Raw genomic sequence first — 19,674 nt, 5'->3', positions numbered from 1 at the left:
GTGGATCATAAAAATAACAAAGACATTATGAAAATGTCAATTAAGCAGAGAGAAATTCCAAAAGTATAATATATACCCAGGTTCTCAGGTTGTCACAGCGCTGCCTATATAATAGAACAAATCCATTATTATAGATATATATATTTGTGTGTGTGTGTGTGTCTTTGTGTCTGTGTTTGTCCATCCACCCCACTTGACCACCAGTGTTGCTGTGTTTACATCGTCATAACATAGCTGTTCCCCTCATAGAAACCGATAGAATATCTACCAGTTTTAAAGACAATAAAGAAATGAAGTTCTGGGTACGGGTATAAAATGGACAATGAGAAAATAAGCCATCTATTGTGTATGGATGACTTAAAACTCTTAGGCAAAGACAAGAATGAGCTTGAAGGCCTATTACATACCATGAAAGCATTCAGTGATGACTGAGAGAGAGTGAGAGAGGGGGGTGAGGAGAAAGCGAGAGAGAAAGAATAAGGAAGAGAGTGGGAGAGAGAGAAAGAGAGAGAGAGGGGGAGAGAGAGAGAAAGAGAGGGAGAGAGGAGACAGGGGCAGAGAGAGCGGGGTAAGGAGAGAGAGAGAGGGAGACAGGGGCAGAGAGAGCGGGGGAAGGAGAGAGAGAGGGAGAAGAGGAGGGAGAAAAGAGGGAGAGAGAGGGAAGGTTTATGTATGTATGTGTGTATGTACGTATGTGTGTATGTATGTATATGTGTATGTATGTGTGTATATGTGTATGTATGTATGTATGTATGTGTGTATGTATGTATGTATGTATGTATTTATGTATGTATGTACGTATGTGTGTATGTATGTATGTATGTTTGTACGTATGTATGTATGTATGTGTGTATGTATGTATGTGTGTATGTATGTATGTCTGTGTGTATGTACGTATGTATCTACGTTTCGAGTGACCTGTCGTTTTTTTTGTGTCGTCTCCTTGTGTGTTTTTTCGTTCTTGTCTACTTAGTAATTTATATTTTATGTTAAATTGCATATATGTATATGTGTGTATGTATGTACGTATGTATGCATGTGTGTATGTATGTATGTGTGTGTGTATGTGTGTATGTATGTATTGTTACGGAATCACCCGTCGTCGCCCGTCCCGAACGGCTCACACAAGTTCCGCCACGGAACCCAAAGAGGCGGAGAGAGGAGATACAGATAGATACTGCCACAACCTCAACAGCACAGAGATACAGAGGCACAACCCGAGATACAACCCAAAGAGGCAAGGCAACAACTGGCAACACTGGCTTTATTCAAACAACAGTTTATACGACAATTACAATTGTTACAACATCAAGATACATCAAAGCATGCACGTGACTACTCATACATAATACAACAGCATTTCAAGAGTACAACTCAAAGCATAATACAACATCATGTAACAATTCAAGAGTACACGTCCCAAGACAACAGTTCTTTAAAGTCTCTTCCTAAACATCACAATCAACAAGTCCTTTACTCTTTTTCTTCACAATGTCCTTTATCGACCACATCGACAGAGTCCTTGACTGTTCTTTTCACTGTTCAATACACTGTGACACATATCAATGCACAAACACATACCTCAATTCCTAATTGAATCTGCCAGTGTCCCATTCCTCTCAATACTGCTAATTCCTCTGAATACTGCTAATTCCCTTCTGTGCCGCCAAGCTTTCTCGCATCCAACTTGCTCCTAAGAATTCCAACGCTTGCTCCTTAAATCCAAGGTCCGTCTGTCTTCTTCGAGGACCGGCCAGCGACTCCAAGATCCGTCTGTGCTCCTCGACGACCGCTCAACGACTGCCAAGACCTCACTTCCTCTCTGTCCTCGCTTCCACTCCCTCATCTCCCTCTGTCCCGCTCATACCCTCTCTAACTGTCCCTTAGTCTTATACTCTATCTCTCTCATGACAGCTCTACCATACTCTCTGCCTGTCCTTCTCTCTTACTGTCAATACCCTCTCCATCTGCTCTTAGATTCCCTTAATCTGTCTTCCTCTTTCACATTCTCCTGACCCTCTTCTCAGCCGCACGAGGTCACAGGTCATTCCAAAACCCATCAGTCCTCCATTAGACAAAGAACCCGTCACATTTCACCAGACATCATGGTGCCATTATTCCTATGTGGGTCACCAGAAATGCACCTAGCCAACCGTAACAGTATGTATGTACGCATGTATGTATGTATGTATGTATGTGTCTATGTATGTATGTGTGTATGTATGGCTTCAGTGACACACACACACACACACACCATCGGCACGCCAACTTGAAAAGAACTTCCCCAATCCAACCGCACCCTCTCTGTCTCTTTTGCTTCTATACCTATTATCGGATTTTGTTAGGGCCCCTTTATGGTAAAGATGTGGATGGGGAAAACGTGGGTAGGGGTTGATGTGCTAGCAACCATCTCCCTTCATTGTTTTACAAAGTAAACAACACCACAAATAACTACGCAGGGGCAGCCATGGTTGGAACAAGAGCAGCAAGCATTGTTAAAGGAGAAAAGAAGCATGGTCATTCCTTACCCAATTGATATTCTCTTATCGTCCATCACTTGTTCTGCGCTCATAAATGAGTTTCGTGTCCATCGTAGACGTTGCTTCCTAATCAACGGTTCGTCTTCCTCCAACCTTGCCATGTCAGTCGATTCCTTTATTAAATATAATAATAATAATGATAATAATAATAAATAATAATAATAATAATAATAATAATAATAATAATAATGAAGTTATTGTATACAGTGCTCAGGTGCCCCACAACTTGTCAAAAACTGCGTATAAAGCATCTGTCTGGGGAGTGAACAGTGTATGAGTCAGATAGATGCTTGCTTGTGTGTATGGAGGGGAGAAAGCTCAGGTGTGGTGTTGGCGAATAATAATAATAATAAAACATTGTGTACGGTGCTCAGGTGCACTACAACTCATCTAAAGTGTGTGTATAGTACATAGGGTAATGTACAAGCGTCAGGTAAAGAACAGTGCATGGGTCATGACATACACATATGTGTATGAGTATGGAAAGGGGACAATCAGGTCGGAAAGGATGAGGGCCCTAAAGGGTGCAGTGTGAAGGCAGTCAACAACTAGATTAAAACTTTTTAGTTACCTAGAAATTATGCTACAAACTGCCGTTCAAAAGGAAAAGATCCCAAAAATGTTTTATTTCGACACATTCTACCAGTATACGAAATTTAAAAGTGTTTAGTTAAACTAGAAGATAAAAAAAAAAGACCCTTTCCAGCCTACGGCATAAAAAGGGAGTTTTGAAACCCTTTTCGCCATTGCGCATGCGTTGACTGCGACACTAAAAGTGAAAGTTAGGGAGTATTTGTTGATGGGTGGGCGACACGGGTGGAACGGAGGTTTTTGGAAATTTTGTCTTTTTAATTTTCGCTTTTAAAATGCGTCCTTCCTTTCTCTTTGATTTCCAAATAAGCTTTTTTAAATACTTCGAAATCAAAACTGGGCGCAGCCGTACCTTAAATAAGCAGTCTATTCACCTGCTAGAAATAGCAGCCAAATCTCACACAAACTCTTTTTCGCACATTTTTTTCTATTTGTAAATTTTTATTTTTTCCATAATCGGTTCATAGAATCCGATTATATCGCATTATTATTTCTATTTTTGTAAAAAGCTATTCGTAGGGGTTGGGATGAGTTTCCACAAAAATCCCAAACTGGTCGGATTTGTTTCTTGGCGATAAAATTTCAGAGAAATTTCCCGCGGAAAAACCCCCCCCAAAAACAGGTATTATATATACTGTGTGGCAAAAAGGGAAAATAAAGGGTTCGTTTTATTTATAGATTTCATTGATTGGTTGAAATTGCAGAAATGAAGAAGAAAAAACCCCAAAAATATCGGATCTTACAAACTATAGAATTTTCTCAAGAAAGCCAAGAGAAAAAGATGTTTTATAAACACATTCTACCAGTATACGAAGTTTAAAAGTGTTTAGTTACTTTGAAATTATTTAAAAAAACTGCCGTTCAAACGGAAAAGATCCCCATCTAGCCCCGTCATATTGTGTATGTTATGCTGAATCTCCCTGTGAACTACATTAAGGGTATGTGTGTCTGTGGAGTACTCAGCCACTTGTGCATTAATTTCACGAGCAGGCTGTTCCATTGATCAGATCAAAAGAAACAAATGTTGTCATAACCGGCCGAGTGCTCCTAATGTGCTTTTGTCTGACCCATGCAAGCATGGAAAAAGAGATGTTAAAACGATGATGATGATTAGAAAAATAACCCTGAAATATTTCCTCAGGAAAATCTTTCCCACACAAGTTTCGATGTTAAGCGAGAAGGGTGGAGCAAACCAAACGACATTTCTGCGGCGCTTCCTTTCCTGGTGTCAGGGCCTGGCATGTAGGAGAGGCAGTCCTTAAATCCACTCCATGCCAGTGCCTCGTTGTAGAAGGGGGCAGCAGCGTCAAAGCTATCTTGGTTCGAGGACAGATTCGAGATCCTCTTGCTTACACCTCTCACTAGGTTCTTGAAAAATATAGGGCTGGTGCCAGTTCTAATGCAAGACATTCTCTGGTTTGGCTTGTGATAAAGCTTGTGTCTACCAGAGCACAGATCGAAAGTAACAGGGAAGAAAGTTACTGTGAGGAGTTTAGTCTTGTGTTGAGGTCCAGAAGGCAAGTTGCTGAAATGGGAAACTAACGAATTGTGGTTCTAATCGTTCTGCACATTTATCAGTGTGATAACTGAGGTATACTCAGCGATATTGTGGGGAGGAAATTTGTTGTTTGTGGACCATACAGCTCTTTTGGATTAAAATTCCTCTCGAATCAATTTAGTTTCGAAGGCAGCCCAAGCATCTGATTATGTAAATGAGGTTTTGGGGTGTGCAAGGGACGTTGGATTTGATTTTGAATATTTGCCCTTGTCTGAAATGGAATTCCGATCCTTCTAAAAGATTTTCTGCAAATAGGTGAACCACACTTTACAACTCTTGCATCTGTTGTTCTAGGGAATAGTTTGGCATTGGTGAGAATCTTCAACAAGTAAGACTGAATAAAGAAGACTCATTTATCCCCAAATACAGACCAAATAAATAAATATGAACCCATATTAAAAATAAAGGACTTACCCCATCTAATGTAGGGCATAAGCCAGAAAAATGTAGGGCATAAGCCAGAAAAAAAATAGAGAGAACAAATAAAAATTTACAGATTTACCTCCCCTTAACTGTAAAATATATGAATGAACAATTATCTCCACTTGCCGTATATATTTTTTTCGACTCTCAGTTTGATAAGCAACTCGAAACCGGTCCTTCAATTATTTTGAAAGGACAAAACCTTATTTTGTACAAAATTATAAATCTTTTTCTTTCAACTCTCAGTTTGATAAGCAACTCGAAACCGGTCCTTCAATATTTTGAAAGGACAAAACCTTATTTTGTACAAAATTATAAATCTTTTTCTTTCAACTCTCAGTTTGATGAGCAACTCGAAACCGGTCCTTCAATTATTTGGAAAGGACAAAACTTATTTTGTACAAAATTATAAATCTTTTTCTTTCAACTCTCAGTTTGATAAGCAACTCGAAACCGGTCCTTCAATTATTTGGAAAGGACAAAACCTTATTTTGTACAAAATTATAAATCTTTTTCTTTCAACTCTCAGTTTGATAAGCAACTCGAAACCGGTCCTTCAATTATTTGGAAAGGACAAAACCTTATTTTGTACAAAATTATAAATCTTTTTCTTTCAACTCTCAGTTTGATAAGCAACTCGAAACCGGTCCTTCAATTATTTTGAAAGGACAAAACCTTATTTTGTACAAAATTATAAATCTTTTTCTTTCAACTCTCAGTTTGATAAGCAACTCGAAACCGGTCCTTCAATTATTTGGAAAGGACAAAACCTTATTTTGTACAAAATTATAAATCTTTTTCTTTCAACTCTCAGTTTGATAAGCAACTCGAAACCGGTCCTTCAATTATTTTGAAAGGACAAAACCTTATTTTGTACAAAATTATATATCTTTTTCTTTCAACTCTCAGTTTGATAAGCAACTCGAAACCGGTCCTTCAATTATTTTGAAAGGACAAAACCTTATTTTGTACAAAATTATATATCTTTTTCTTTCAACTCTCAGTTTGATAAGCAAATCGAAACCGGTCCTTCAATTATTTTGAAAGGACAAAACCTTATTTTGTACAAAATTATAAATCTTTTTCTTTCAACTCTCAGTTTGATAAGCAACTCGAAACCGGTCCTTCAATTATTTTGAAAGGACAAAACCTTATTTGTACAAAATTATAAATCTTTTTCTTTCAACTCTCAGTTTGATAAGCAACTCGAAACCGGTCCTTCAATTATTTGAAAGGACAAAACCTTATTTTGTACAAAATTATAAATCTTTTCTTTCAACTCTCAGTTTGATAAGCAACTCGAAAACGGTCCTTCAATTATTTTGAAAGGACAAAACCTTATTTTGTACAAAATTATAAATCTTTTCTTTCAACTCTCAGTTGATAAGCAACTCGAAACCGGTCCTTCAATTATTTTGAAAGGACAAAACCTTATTTTGTACAAAATTATATATCTTTTTCTTTCAACTCTCAGTTTGATAAGCAACTCGAAACCGGTCCTTCAATTATTTTGAAAGGACAAAACCTTATTTTTACAAAATTATATATATTTTTATTCAACTCTCAGTTTGATAAGCAACTCGAAACCGGTCCTTCAATTATTTTGAAAGGACAAAACCTTATTTTGTACAAAATTATAAATCTTTTTTTTCAACTCTCAGTTTGATAAGCAACTCGAAACCGGTCCTTCAATTATTTTGAAAGGACAAAACCTTATTTTGTACAAAATTATAAATCTTTTTCTTTCAACTCTCAGTTTGATAAGCAACTCGAAACCGGTCCTTCAATTATTTTGAAAGGACAAAACCTTATTTTGTACAAAATTATATATCTTTCTTTCAACTCTCAGTTTGATAAGCAACTCGAAACCGGTCCTTCAATTATTTTGAAAGGACAAAACCTTATTTTGTACAAAATTATAAATCTTTTTCTTTCAACTCTCAGTTTGATAAGCAACTCGAAACCGGTCCTTCAATTATTTTGAAAGGACAAAACCTTATTTTGTACAAAATTATAAATCTTTTTCTTTCAACTCTCAGTTTGATAAGCAACTCGAAACCGGTCCTTCAATTATTTTGAAAGGACAAAACCTTATTTTGTACAAAATTATATATCTTTTTCTTTCAACTCTCAGTTTGATAAGCAACTCGAAACCGGTCCTTCAATTATTTTGAAAGGACAAAACCTTATTTTGTACAAAATTATATATCTTTTTTTTCCATGGCTCTAATATACCCCTAAATCCTGTGAAACAAATCTTCTGATTTTTTCATCTTTTCTCTTTTTATATATATCCACCATGTGTTTCTCCACTGAAATATTTCTACCCCATATATATATATATATATATATATATATACACGCACACATATATACATAACTATATATATATATATATATATATAATTTTAACAATTGAGGGTGAAATTAATTAATTAATCAATTTCACCAAGTATTCAGTATGCAAAGGGACCATTTAAGGCAAATTCAAATTATTACATTATATAAAAGGGCTTAGTAAAATAAATTACTTTGCCGCATACTGAACTCAATTCTAATGAGTTCAGTATGCGGCAAAGTAATTTATTTTACTAAGCCCTTTTATATAATATATATATATATATATTATATAACGGGAAGCTTTATGAAAATAGACAAAAGACGAAGGCAGGTAGAATGCAAACAAACAATTGTATTAGTATGGCACTCAGGAATATATAATATACATATATATATGTATACATGTGTGTATATATGTATGTATATATATATATAATATATTATATTAACAATTAAGGAACGGCCATAATAGGCCATTCACCCACTAGAATAACAGCCAAAGCTTCTACCGCAAATAAAGATTAATTCCGTAAACAGGAGAAAATTAAAAAAACATTTACCCTGTAATTTCTTGTACGGTATACCGTTTCATCCGCTGTTTAATGGTAAACTAACCTGATTAAATAAATCAAGCCAATCTTCCATAAGCCCTCGGATTCTTCAGCAAGAAATAGCTCAAGTCGGAACAGATATTTACACGAGGCATACCCAATCTTGCCAAGTCAATATCTGACCTAAAATTTTCAAATCGTCGCACTCGCGCCAAATTTATCGGCAGCAAATAAATATCAGCCGTTGATTCCATTACGAAATTAACCAAAAAATTCATAATTAATCAATATAGGGTGGCAAGAAAAATTTGTAGAATTTTATTGCCACCAGCGGCCCAGTGGGAAAAAATTAAATAGTCATAGACCATTTTTAAGTTCAACGTTAACAATTAAGGAACGGCCATAATAGGCCATTCACCCACTAGAAATAACAGCCAAAGCTTCTAGCACAAATAAAGATTAATTCCGTAAACAGGAGAAAATTAAAAAAACATTTACCCTGTAATTTCTTGTACGGTATACCGTTTCATCCGCTGTTTAATGGTAAACTAACCTGATTAAATTAAATCAAGCCAATCTTCCATAAGCCCTCGGATTCTTCAGCAAGAAATAGCTCAAGTCGGAACAGATATTTACACGAGGCATACCCAATCTTGCCAAGTCAATATCTGACCTAAAATTTTCAAATCGTCGCACTCGCGCCAAATTAATCTTTATTTGCGGTAGAAGCTTTGGCTGTTATTTCTAGTGGGTGAATGGCCTATTATGGCCGTTCCTTAATTGTTAATGTTGAACTTAAAAATGGTCTATGACTATTTAATTTTTTCCCACTGGGCCGCTGGTGGCAATAAAATTCTACAAAATTTTCCTTGCCACCCTATATTGATTAATTATGATTTTTTTGGTTAATTCCGTAATGGAATCGACGGCTGATATTTATTTGCTGCCGATAAATTTGGCGCGAGTGCGAGTGCGACGACTTGAAAATTTTAGGTCAGATATTGACTTGGCAAGATGGGTATGCCTCGTGTAAATATCTGTTCCGACTTGAGCTATTTCTTGCTGAAGAATCCGAGGGCTTATGGAAGATTGGCTTGATTTAATTTAATCAGGTTAGTTTACCATTAAACAGCGGATGAAACGGTATACCGTACAAGAAATTACAGGGTAAATGTTTTTTTAATTTTCTCCTGTTTACGGAATTAATCTTTATTTGCGCTAGAAGCTTTGGCTGTTATTTCTAGTGGGTGAATGGCCTATTATGGCCGTTCCTTAATTGTTAATGTTGAACTTAAAAATGGTCTATGACTATTTAATTTTTTCCCACTGGGCCGCTGGTGGCAATAAAATTCTACAAAATTTTCCTTGCCACCCTATATTGATTAATTATGTTTTTTGGTTAATTCCGTAATGGAATCGACGGCTGATATTTATTTGCTGCCGATAAATTTGGCGCGAGTGCGACGATTTGAGAATTTTAGGTCAGATATTGACTTGGCAAGATTGGGTATGCCTCGTGTAAAATCTGTTCCGACTTGAGCTATTTCTTGCTGAAGAATCCGAGGGCTTATGGAAGATTGGCTTGATTTAATTTAATCAGGTTAGTTTACCATTAAACAGCGGATGATGAAACGGTATACCGTACAAGAAATTACAGGGTAAATGTTTTTTTAATTTTCTCCTGTTTACGGAATTAATCTTTATTTGCGTAGAGGTAGAAGCTTTGGCTGTTATTTCTAGTGGGTGAATGGCCTATTATGGCCGTTCCTTAATTGTTAATGTTGAACTTAAAAATGGTCTATGACTATTTAATTTTTTCCCACTGGGCCACTGGTGGCAATAAAATTCTACAAAATTTTCCTTGCCACCCTATATTGATTAATTATGAATTTTTTGGTTAATTCCGTAATGGAATCGACGGCTGATATTTATTTGCTGCCGATAAATTTGGCGCGAGTGCGACGACTTGAAAATTTTAGGTCAGATATTGACTTGGCAAGATTGGGTATGCCTCGTGTAAATATCTGTTCCGACTTGAGCTATTTCTTGCTGAAGAATCCGAGGGCTTATGGAAGATTGGCTTGATTTAATTTAATCAGGTTAGTTTACCATTAAACAGCGGATGAAACGGTATACCGTACAAGAAATTACAGGGGAAATGTTTTTTTTAATTTTCTCCTGTTTACGGAATTAATCTTTATTTGCGGTAGAAGCTTTGGCTGTTATTTCTAGTGGATGTGAATGGCCTATTATGGCCGTTCCTTAATTGTTAATGTTGAACTTAAAAATGGTCTATGACTATTTAATTTTTTCCCACTGGGCCGCTGGTGGCAATAAAATTCTACTAAAAAATTTTCCTTGCCACCCTATATTGATTAATTATGAATTTTTTGGTTAATTCCGTAATGGAATCGACGGCTGATATTTATTGCTGCCGATAAATTGGCGCGAGTGCGACGATTTGAAAATTTTAGGTCAGATATTGACTTGGCAAGATTGGGTATGCCTCGTGTAAATATCTGTTCCGACTTGAGCTATTTCTTGCTGAAGAATCCGAGGCTTATGGAAGATTGGCTTGATTTAATTTAATCAGGTTAGTTTACCATTAAACAGCGGATGAAACGGTATACCGTACAAGAAATTACAGGGTAAATGTTTTTTTAATTTTCTCCTGTTTACGGAATTAATCTTTATTTGCGCTAGAAGCTTTGGCTGTTATTTCTAGTGGTGAATGGCCTATTATGGCCGTTCCTTAATTGTTAATGTTGAACTTAAAATGGTCTATGACTATTTAATTTTTTCCCACTGGGCCGCTGGTGGCAATAAAATTCTACAAAATTTTCCTTGCCACCTATATTGATTAATTATGAATTTTTTGGTTAATTCCGTAATGGAATCGACGGCTGATATTTATTTGCTGCCGATAAATTTGGCGCGAGTGCGACGATTTGAAAATTTTAGGTCAGATATGACTTGGCAAATATTGGGTATGCCTCGTGTAAATATCTGTTCCGACTTGAGCTATTTCTTGCTGAAGAATCCGAGGCTTATGGAAGATTGGCTTGATTTAATTTAATCAGGTTAGTTTACCATTAAACAGCGGATGAAACGGTATACCGTACAAGAAATTACAGGGTAAATGTTTTTTTTAATTTTCTCCTTTTACGGAATTAATCTTTATTTGCGGGAGAAGCTTTGGCTGTTATTTCTAGTGGGTGAATGGCCTATTATGGCCGTTCCTTAATTGTTAATGTTGAACTTAAAAATGGTCTATGACTATTTAATTTTTCCCACTGGGCCGCTGGTGGCAATAAAATTCTACAAAATTTTCCTTGCCACCCTATATTGATTAATTATGAATTTTTGGTTAATTCCGTAATGGAATCGACGGCTGATATTTATTTGCTGCCGATAAATTTGGCGCGAGTGCGACGATTTGAGAATTTTAGGTCAGATATTGACTTGGCAAGATTGGGTATGCCTCGTGTAAATATCTGTTCCGACTTGAGCTATTTCTTGCTGAAGAATCCGGGGCTTATGGAAGATTGGCTTGATTTAATTTAATCAGGTTAGTTTACCATTAAACAGCGGATGAAACGGTATACCGTACAAGAAATTACAGGGTAAATGTTTTTTTTTATTTTCTCCTGTTTACGGAATTAATCTTTATTTGCGGTAGAAGCTTTGGCTGTTATTTCTAGTGGGTGAATGGCCTATTATGGCCGTTCCTTAATTGTTATGTTGAACTTAAAAATGGTCTATGACTATTTAATTTTTTCCCACTGGGCCGCTGTGCAATAAAATTCTACAAAATTTTCCTTGCCACCCTATATTGATTAATTATGAATTTTTTGGTTAATTCCGTAATGGAATCGACGGCTGATATTTATTTGCTGCCGATAAATTTGGCGCGAGTGCGACGACTTGAAAATTTTAGGTCAGATATTGACTTGGCAAGATTGGGTATGCCTCGTGTAAATATCTGTTCCGACTTGAGCTATTTCTTGCTGAAGAATCCGAGGGCTTATGGAAGATTGGCTTGATTTAATTTAATCAGGTTAGTTTACCATTAAACAGCGGATGAAACGGTATACCGTACAAGAAATTACAGGGTAAATGTTTTTTTAATTTTCTCCTGTTTACGGAATTAATCTTATTTGCGGTAGAAGCTTTGGCTGTTATTTCTAGTGGGTGAATGGCCTATTATGGCCGTTCCTTAATTGTTAATGTTGAACTTAAAAATGGTCTATGACTATTTAATTTTTTCCCACTGGGCCGCTGGTGGCAATAAAATTCTACAAAATTTTCCTTGCCACCCTATATTGATTAATTATGATTTTTTGGTTAATTCCGTAATGGAATCGACGGCTGATATTTATTTGCTGCCGATAAATTTGGCGCGAGTGCGACGATTTGAAAATTTTAGGTCAGATATTGACTTGGCAAGATTGGGTATGCCTCGTGTAAATATCTGTTCCGACTTGAGCTATTTCTTGCTGAAGAATCCGAGGGCTTATGGAAGATTGGCTTGATTTAATTTAATCAGGTTAGTTTACCATTAAACCAGCGGATGAAACGGTATACCGTACAAGAAATTACAGGGTAAATGTTTTTTTAATTTTCTCCTGTTTACGGAATTAATCTTTATTTGCGGTAGAAGCTTGGCTGTTATTTCTAGTGGGTGAATGGCCTATTATGGCCGTTCCTTAATTGTTAATGTTGAACTTAAAAATGGTCTATGACTATTTAATTTTTTCCCACTGGGCCGCTGGTGGCAATAAAATTCTACAAAATTTTCCTTGCCACCCTATATGATTAATTATGAATTTTTTGGTTAATTCCGTAATGGAATCGACGGCTGATATTTATTTGCTGCGATAAATTTGGCGCGAGTGCGACGATTTGAGAATTTTAGGTCAGATATTGACTTGGCAAGATTGGGTATGCCTCGTGTAAATATCTGTTCCGACTTGAGCTATTTCTTGCTGAGAATCCGAGGGCTATGGAAGATTGGCTTGATTTAATTTAATCAGGTTAGTTTACCATTAAACAGCGGATGAAACGGTATACCGTACAAGAAATTACAGGGTAAATGTTTTTTTAATTTTCTCCTGTTTACGGAATTAATCTTTATTTGCGGTAGAAGCTTTGGCTGTTATTTCTAGTGGGTGAATGGCCTATTATGGCCGTTCCTTAATTGTTAATGTTGAACTTAAAAATGGTCTATGACTATTTAATTTTTTTTCCACTGGGCCGCTGGTGGCAATAAAATTCTACAAAATTTTCTTGCCACCCTATATTGATTAATTATGAATTTTTTGGTTAATTCCGTAATGGAATCGACGGCTGATATTTATTTGCTGCCGATAAATTTGGCGCGAGTGCGACGATTTGAAAATTTTAGGTCAGATATTGACTTGGCAAGATTGGGTATGCCTCGTGTAATATCTGTTCCGACTTGAGCTATTTCTTGCTGAAGAATCCGAGGGCTTATGGAAGATTGGCTTGATTTAATTTAATCAGGTTAGTTTACCATAAACAGCGGGGATGAAACGGTATACCGTACAAGAAATTACAGGGTAAATGTTTTTTTAATTTTCTCCTGTTTACGGAATTAATCTTTATTTGCGGTAGAAGCTTTGGCTGTTATTTCTAGTGGGTGAATGGCCTATTATGGCCGTTCCTTAATTGTTAATGTTGAACTTAAAAATGGTCTATGACTATTTAATTTTTTCCCACTGGGCCGCTGGTGGCAATAAAATTCTACAAAATTTTCCTTGCCACCCTATATTGATTAATTATGAATTTTTTGGTTAATTCCGTAATGGAATCGACGGCTGATATTTATTTGCTGCCGATAAATTTGGCGCGAGTGCGACGATTTGAAAATTTTAGGTCAGATATTGACTTGGCAAGATTGGGTATGCCTCGTGTAAATATCTGTTCCGACTTGAGCTATTTCTTGCTGAAGAATCCGAGGGCTTATGGAAGATTGGCTTGATTTAATTTAATCAGGTTAGTTTACCATTAAACAACGGATGAAACGGTATACCGTACAAGAAATTACAGGGTAAATGTTTTTTTAATTTTCTCCTGTTTACGGAATTAATCTTTATTTGCGTAGAAGCTTTGGCTGTTATTTCTAGTGGGTGAATGGCCTATTATGGCCGTTCCTTAATTGTTAATGTTGAACTTAAAAATGGTCTATGACTATTTAATTTTTTCCCACTGGGCCGCTGGTGGCAATAAAATTCTACAAAATTTTCCTTGCCACCCTATATTGATTAATTATGAATTTTTTGGTTAATTCCGTAATGGAATCGACGGCTGATATTTATTTGCTGCCGATAAATTTGGCGCGAGTGCGACGATTTGAAAATTTTAGGTCAGATATTGACTTGGCAAGATTGGGTATGCCTCGTGTAAATATCTGTTCCGACTTGAGCTATTTCTTGCTGAAGAATCCGAGGGCTTAGGAAGATTGGCTTGATTTAATTAATCAGGTTAGTTTACCATTAAACAGCGGATGAAACGGTATACCGTACAAGAAATTACAGGGTAAATGTTTTTTTAATTTTCTCCTGTTTACGGAATTAATCTTTATTTGTGCTAGAAGCTTTGGCTGTTATTTCTAGTGGGTGAATGGCCTATTATGGCCGTTCCTTAATTGCTAATGTTGAACTTAAAAATGGTCTATGACTATTTAATTTTTTCCCACTGGGCCGCTGGTGGCAATAAAATTCTACAAAATTTTCCTTGCCACCCTATATTGATTAATTATGAATTTTTTGGTTAATTCCGTAATGAAATCGACGGCTGATATTTATTTGCTGCCGATAAATTTGGCGCGAGTGCGACGATTTGAGAATTTTAGGTCAGATATTGACTTGGCAAGATTGGGTATGCCTCGTGTAAATATCCTGTTCCGACTTGAGCTATTTCTTGCTGAAGAATCCGAGGGCTTATGGAAGATTGGCTTGATTTAATTTAATCAGGTTAGTTTACCATTAAACAGCGGGATGAAAACGGTATACCGTACAAGAAATTACAGGGTAAATGTTTTTTTAATTTTCTCCTGTTTACGGAATTAATCTATTTGCGGTAGAAGCTTTGGCTGTTATTTCTAGTGGGTGAATGGCCTATTATGGCCGTTCCTTAATTGTTAATGTTGAACTTAAAAATGGTCTATGACTATTTAATTTTTTCCCACTGGGCCGCTGGTGGCAATAAAATTCTACAAAATTTTCCTTGCCACCCTATATTGATTAATTATGAATTTTTTGGTTAATTCCGTAATGGAATCGACGGCTGATATTTATTTGCTGCCGATAAATTTGGCGCGAGTGCGACGATTTGAAAATTTTTGGTCAGATATTGACTTGGCAAGATTGGGTATGCCTCGTGTAAATATCTGTTCCGACTTGAGCTATTTCTTGCTGAAGAATCCGAGGGCTTATGGAAGATTGGCTTGATTTATTTAATCAGGTTAGTTTACCATTAAACAGCGGATGAAACGATATACCGTACAAGAAATTACAGGGTAAATGTTTTTTTTATTTTCTCCTGTTTACGGAATTAATCTTTATTTGCGGTAGAAGCTTTGGCTGTTATTTCTAGTGGGTGAATGGCCTATTATGGCCGTTCCTTAATTGTTAATGTTGAACTTAAAAATGGTCTATGACTATTTAATTTTTTCCCACTGGGCGCTGGTGGCAATAAAATTCTACAAAATTTTCCTTGCCACCCTATATTGATTAATTATGAATTTTTTGGTTAATTCCGTAATGGAATCGACGGCTGATATTTATTTGCTGCCGATAAATTTGGCGCGAGTGCGACGATTTGAAAATTTTAGGTCAGATATTGACTTGGCAAGATTGGGTATGCCTCGTGTAAATATCTGTTCCGACTTGAGCTATTTCTTGCTGAAGAATCCGAGGGCTTATGGAAGATTGGCTTGATTTAATTTAATCAGGTTAGTTTACCATTAAACAGCGGATGATTGATAACGGTATACGTACAGAAATTACAGGGTAAATGTTTTTTTAATTTTCTCCTGTTTACGGAATTAATCTTTATTTGCGGTAGAAGCTTTGGCTGTTATTTCTAGTGGGTGAATGGCCTATTATGGCCGTTCCTTAATGTTAATGTTGAACTTAAAAATGGTCTATGACTATTTAATTTTTCCCACTGGGCCGCTGGTGGCAATAAAATTCTACAAAATTTTCCTTGCCACCCTATATTGATTAATTATGAATTTTTTGGTTAATTCCGTAATGGAATCGACGGCTGATATTTATTTGCTGCCGATAAATTTGGCGCGAGTGCGACGATTTGAGAATTTTAGGTCAGATATTGACTTGGCAAGATTGGGTATGCCTCGTGTAAATATCCTGTTCCGACTTGAGCTATTTCTTGCTGAAGAATCCGAGGGCTTATGGAAGATTGGCTTGATTTAATTTAATCAGGTTAGTTACCATTAAACAGCGGATGAAACGGTATACCGTACAAGAAATTACAGGGTAAATGTTTTTTTAATTTTCTCCTGTTTACGGAATTAATCTTTATTTGCGGTAGAAGCTTTGGCTGTTATTTCTAGTGGGTGAATGGCCTATTATGGCCGTTCCTTAATTGTTAATGTTGAACTTAAAAATGGTCTATGACTATTTAATTTTTTCCCACTGGGCCGCTGGTGGCAATAAAATTCTACAAAATTTTCCTTGCCACCCTATATTGATTAATTATGAATTTTTTGGTTAATTCCGTAATGAAATCGACGGCTGATATTTATTTGCTGCCGATAAATTTGGCGCGAGTGCGACGATTTGAGAATTTTAGGTCAGATATTGACTTGGCAAGATTGGGTATGCCTCGTGTAAATATCCTGTTCCGACTTGAGCTATTTCTTGCTGAAGAATCCGAGGGCTTATGGAAGATTGGCTTGATTTAATTTAATCAGGTTAGTTTACCATTAAACAGCGGATGAAACGGTATACCGTACAAGAAATTACAGGGTAAATGTTTTTTTAATTTTCTCCTGTTTACGGAATTAATCTTTATTTGCGGTAGAAGCTTTGGCTGTTATTTCTAGTGGGTGAATGGCCTATTATGGCCGTTCCTTAATTGTAATGTTGAACTTAAAAATGGTCTATGACTATTTAATTTTTTCCCACTGGGCGCTGGCCGCTGGTGGCAATAAAATTCTACAAAATTTTCCTTGCCACCCTATATTGATTAATTATGAATTTTTTGGTTAATTCCGTAATGGAATCGACGGCTGATATTTATTTGCTGCCGATAAATTTGGCGCGAGTGCGACGATTTGAAAATTTTTGGTCAGATATTGACTTGGCAAGATTGGGTATGCCTCGTGTAAATATCTGTTCCGACTTGAGCTATTTCTTGCTGAAGAATCCGAGGGCTTATGGAAGATTGGCTTGATTTAATTAATCAGGTTAGTTTACCATTAAACAGCGGATGAAACGATATACCGTACAAGATTACAGGGTAATGTTTTTTTAATTTTCTCCTGTTTACGGAATTAATCTTATTGCGTGGTAGAAGCTTTGGCTGTTATTTCTAGTGGGTGAATGGCCTATTATGGCCGTTCCTTAATTGTTAATGTTGAACTTAAAAATGGTCTATGACTATTTAATTTTTTCCCACTGGGCCGCTGGTGGCAATAAAATTCTACAAAATTTTCCTTGCCACCCTATATTGATTAATTATGAATTTTTTGGTTAATTCCGTAATGGAATCGACGGCTGATATTTATTGCTGCCGATAAATTTGGCGCGAGTGCGACGATTTGAAAATTTTAGGTCAGATATTGACTTGGCAAGATTGGGTATGCCTCGTGTAAATATCTGTTCCGACTTGAGCTATTTCTTGCTGAAGAATCCGAGGGCTTATGGAAGATTGGCTTGATTTAATTTAATCAGGTTAGTTTACCATTAAACAGCGGATGAAACGGTATACCGTACAAGAAATTACAGGGTAAATGTTTTTTTAATTTCTCCTGTTACGGAATTAATCTATTTTTGCGGTAGAAGCTTTGGCTGTTATTTCTAGTGGGTGAATGGCCTATTATGGCCGTTCCTTAATTGTTAATGTTGAACTTAAAAATGGTCTATGACTATTTAATTTTTTCCCACTGGGCCGCTGGTGGCAATAAAATTCTACAAAATTTTCCTTGCCACCCTATATTGATTAATTATGAATTTTTTGGTTAATTCCGTAATGGAATCGACGGTATTTATTTGCTGCCGATAAATTTGGCGCGAGTGCGACGATTTGAGAATTTTAGGTCAGATATTGACTTGGCAAGATTGGGTATGCCTCGTGTAAATATCTGTTCCGACTTGAGCTATTTCTTGCTGAAGAATCCGAGGGCTTATGGAAGATTGGCTTGATTTAATTTAATCAGGTTAGTTTACCATTAAACAGCGGATGAAACGGTATACCGTACAAGAAATTACAGGGTAAATGTTTTTTTAATTTTCTCCTGTTTACGGAATTAATTTATTTGCGGTAGAAGCTTTGGCTGTTATTTCTAGTGGTGTGAATGGCCTATTATGGCCGTTCCTTAATTGTTAATGTTGAACTTAAAAATGGTCTATGACTATTTAATTTTTCCCACTGGCCGCTGGTGGCAATAAAATTCTACAAAATTTTCCTTGCCACCCTATATTGATTAATTATGATTTTTGGTTAATTCCGTAATGGAATCGACGGCTGATATTTATTTGCTGCCGATAAATTTGGCGCGAGTGCGACGACTTGAAAATTTTAGGTCAGATATTGACTTGGCAAGATTGGGTATGCCTCGTGTAAATATCTGTTCCGACTTGAGCTATTTCTTGCTGAAGAATCCGAGGGCTTATGGAAGATTGGCTTGATTTAATTTAATCAGGTTAGTTTACCATTAAACAGCGGATGAAACGGTATACCGTACAAGAAATTACAGGGTAAATGTTTTTTTTATTTTCTCCTGTTTACGGAATTAATCTTTATTTGCGGTAGAAGCTTTGGCTGTTATTTCTAGTGGGTGAATGGCCTATTATGGCCGTTCCTTAATTGTTAATGTTGAACTTAAAAATGGTCTATGACTATTTAATTTTTTCCCACTGGGCCGCTGGTGGCAATAAAATTCTACAAAATTTTCCTTGCCACCCTATATTGATTAATTATGAATTTTTTGGTTAATTCCGTAATGGAATCGACGGCTGATATTTATTTGCTGCCGATAAATTTGGCGCGAGTGCGACGATTTGAGAATTTTAGGTCAGATATTGACTTGGCAAGATTGGGTATGCCTCGTGTAAATATCTGTTCCGACTTGAGCTATTTCTTGCTGAAGAATCCGAGGGCTTATGGAAAATTGGCTTGATTTAATTAATCAGGTTAGTTTACCATTAAACAGCGGATGAAACGGTATACCGTACAAGAAATTACAGGGTAAATGTTTTTTTAATTTTCTCCTGTTTACGGAATTAATCTTTATTTGCGGTAGAAGCTTTGGCTGTTATTTCTAGTGGGTGAATGGCCTATTATGGCCGTTCCTTAATTGTTATGTTGAACTTAAAAATGGTCTATGACTATTTAATTTTTCCCACTGGGCCGCTGGTGGCAATAAAATTCTACAAAATTTTCCTTGCCACCCTATATTGAT

The sequence above is a fragment of the Octopus sinensis genome, linkage group LG27, assembly GCF_006345805.1.
Source record: "Octopus sinensis linkage group LG27, ASM634580v1, whole genome shotgun sequence".
NCBI lineage: Eukaryota > Metazoa > Mollusca > Cephalopoda > Octopoda > Octopodidae > Octopus > Octopus sinensis.
The sequence above is the reverse complement of the archived record's forward strand: the minus strand, read 5'-3'. Positions refer to the sequence as shown.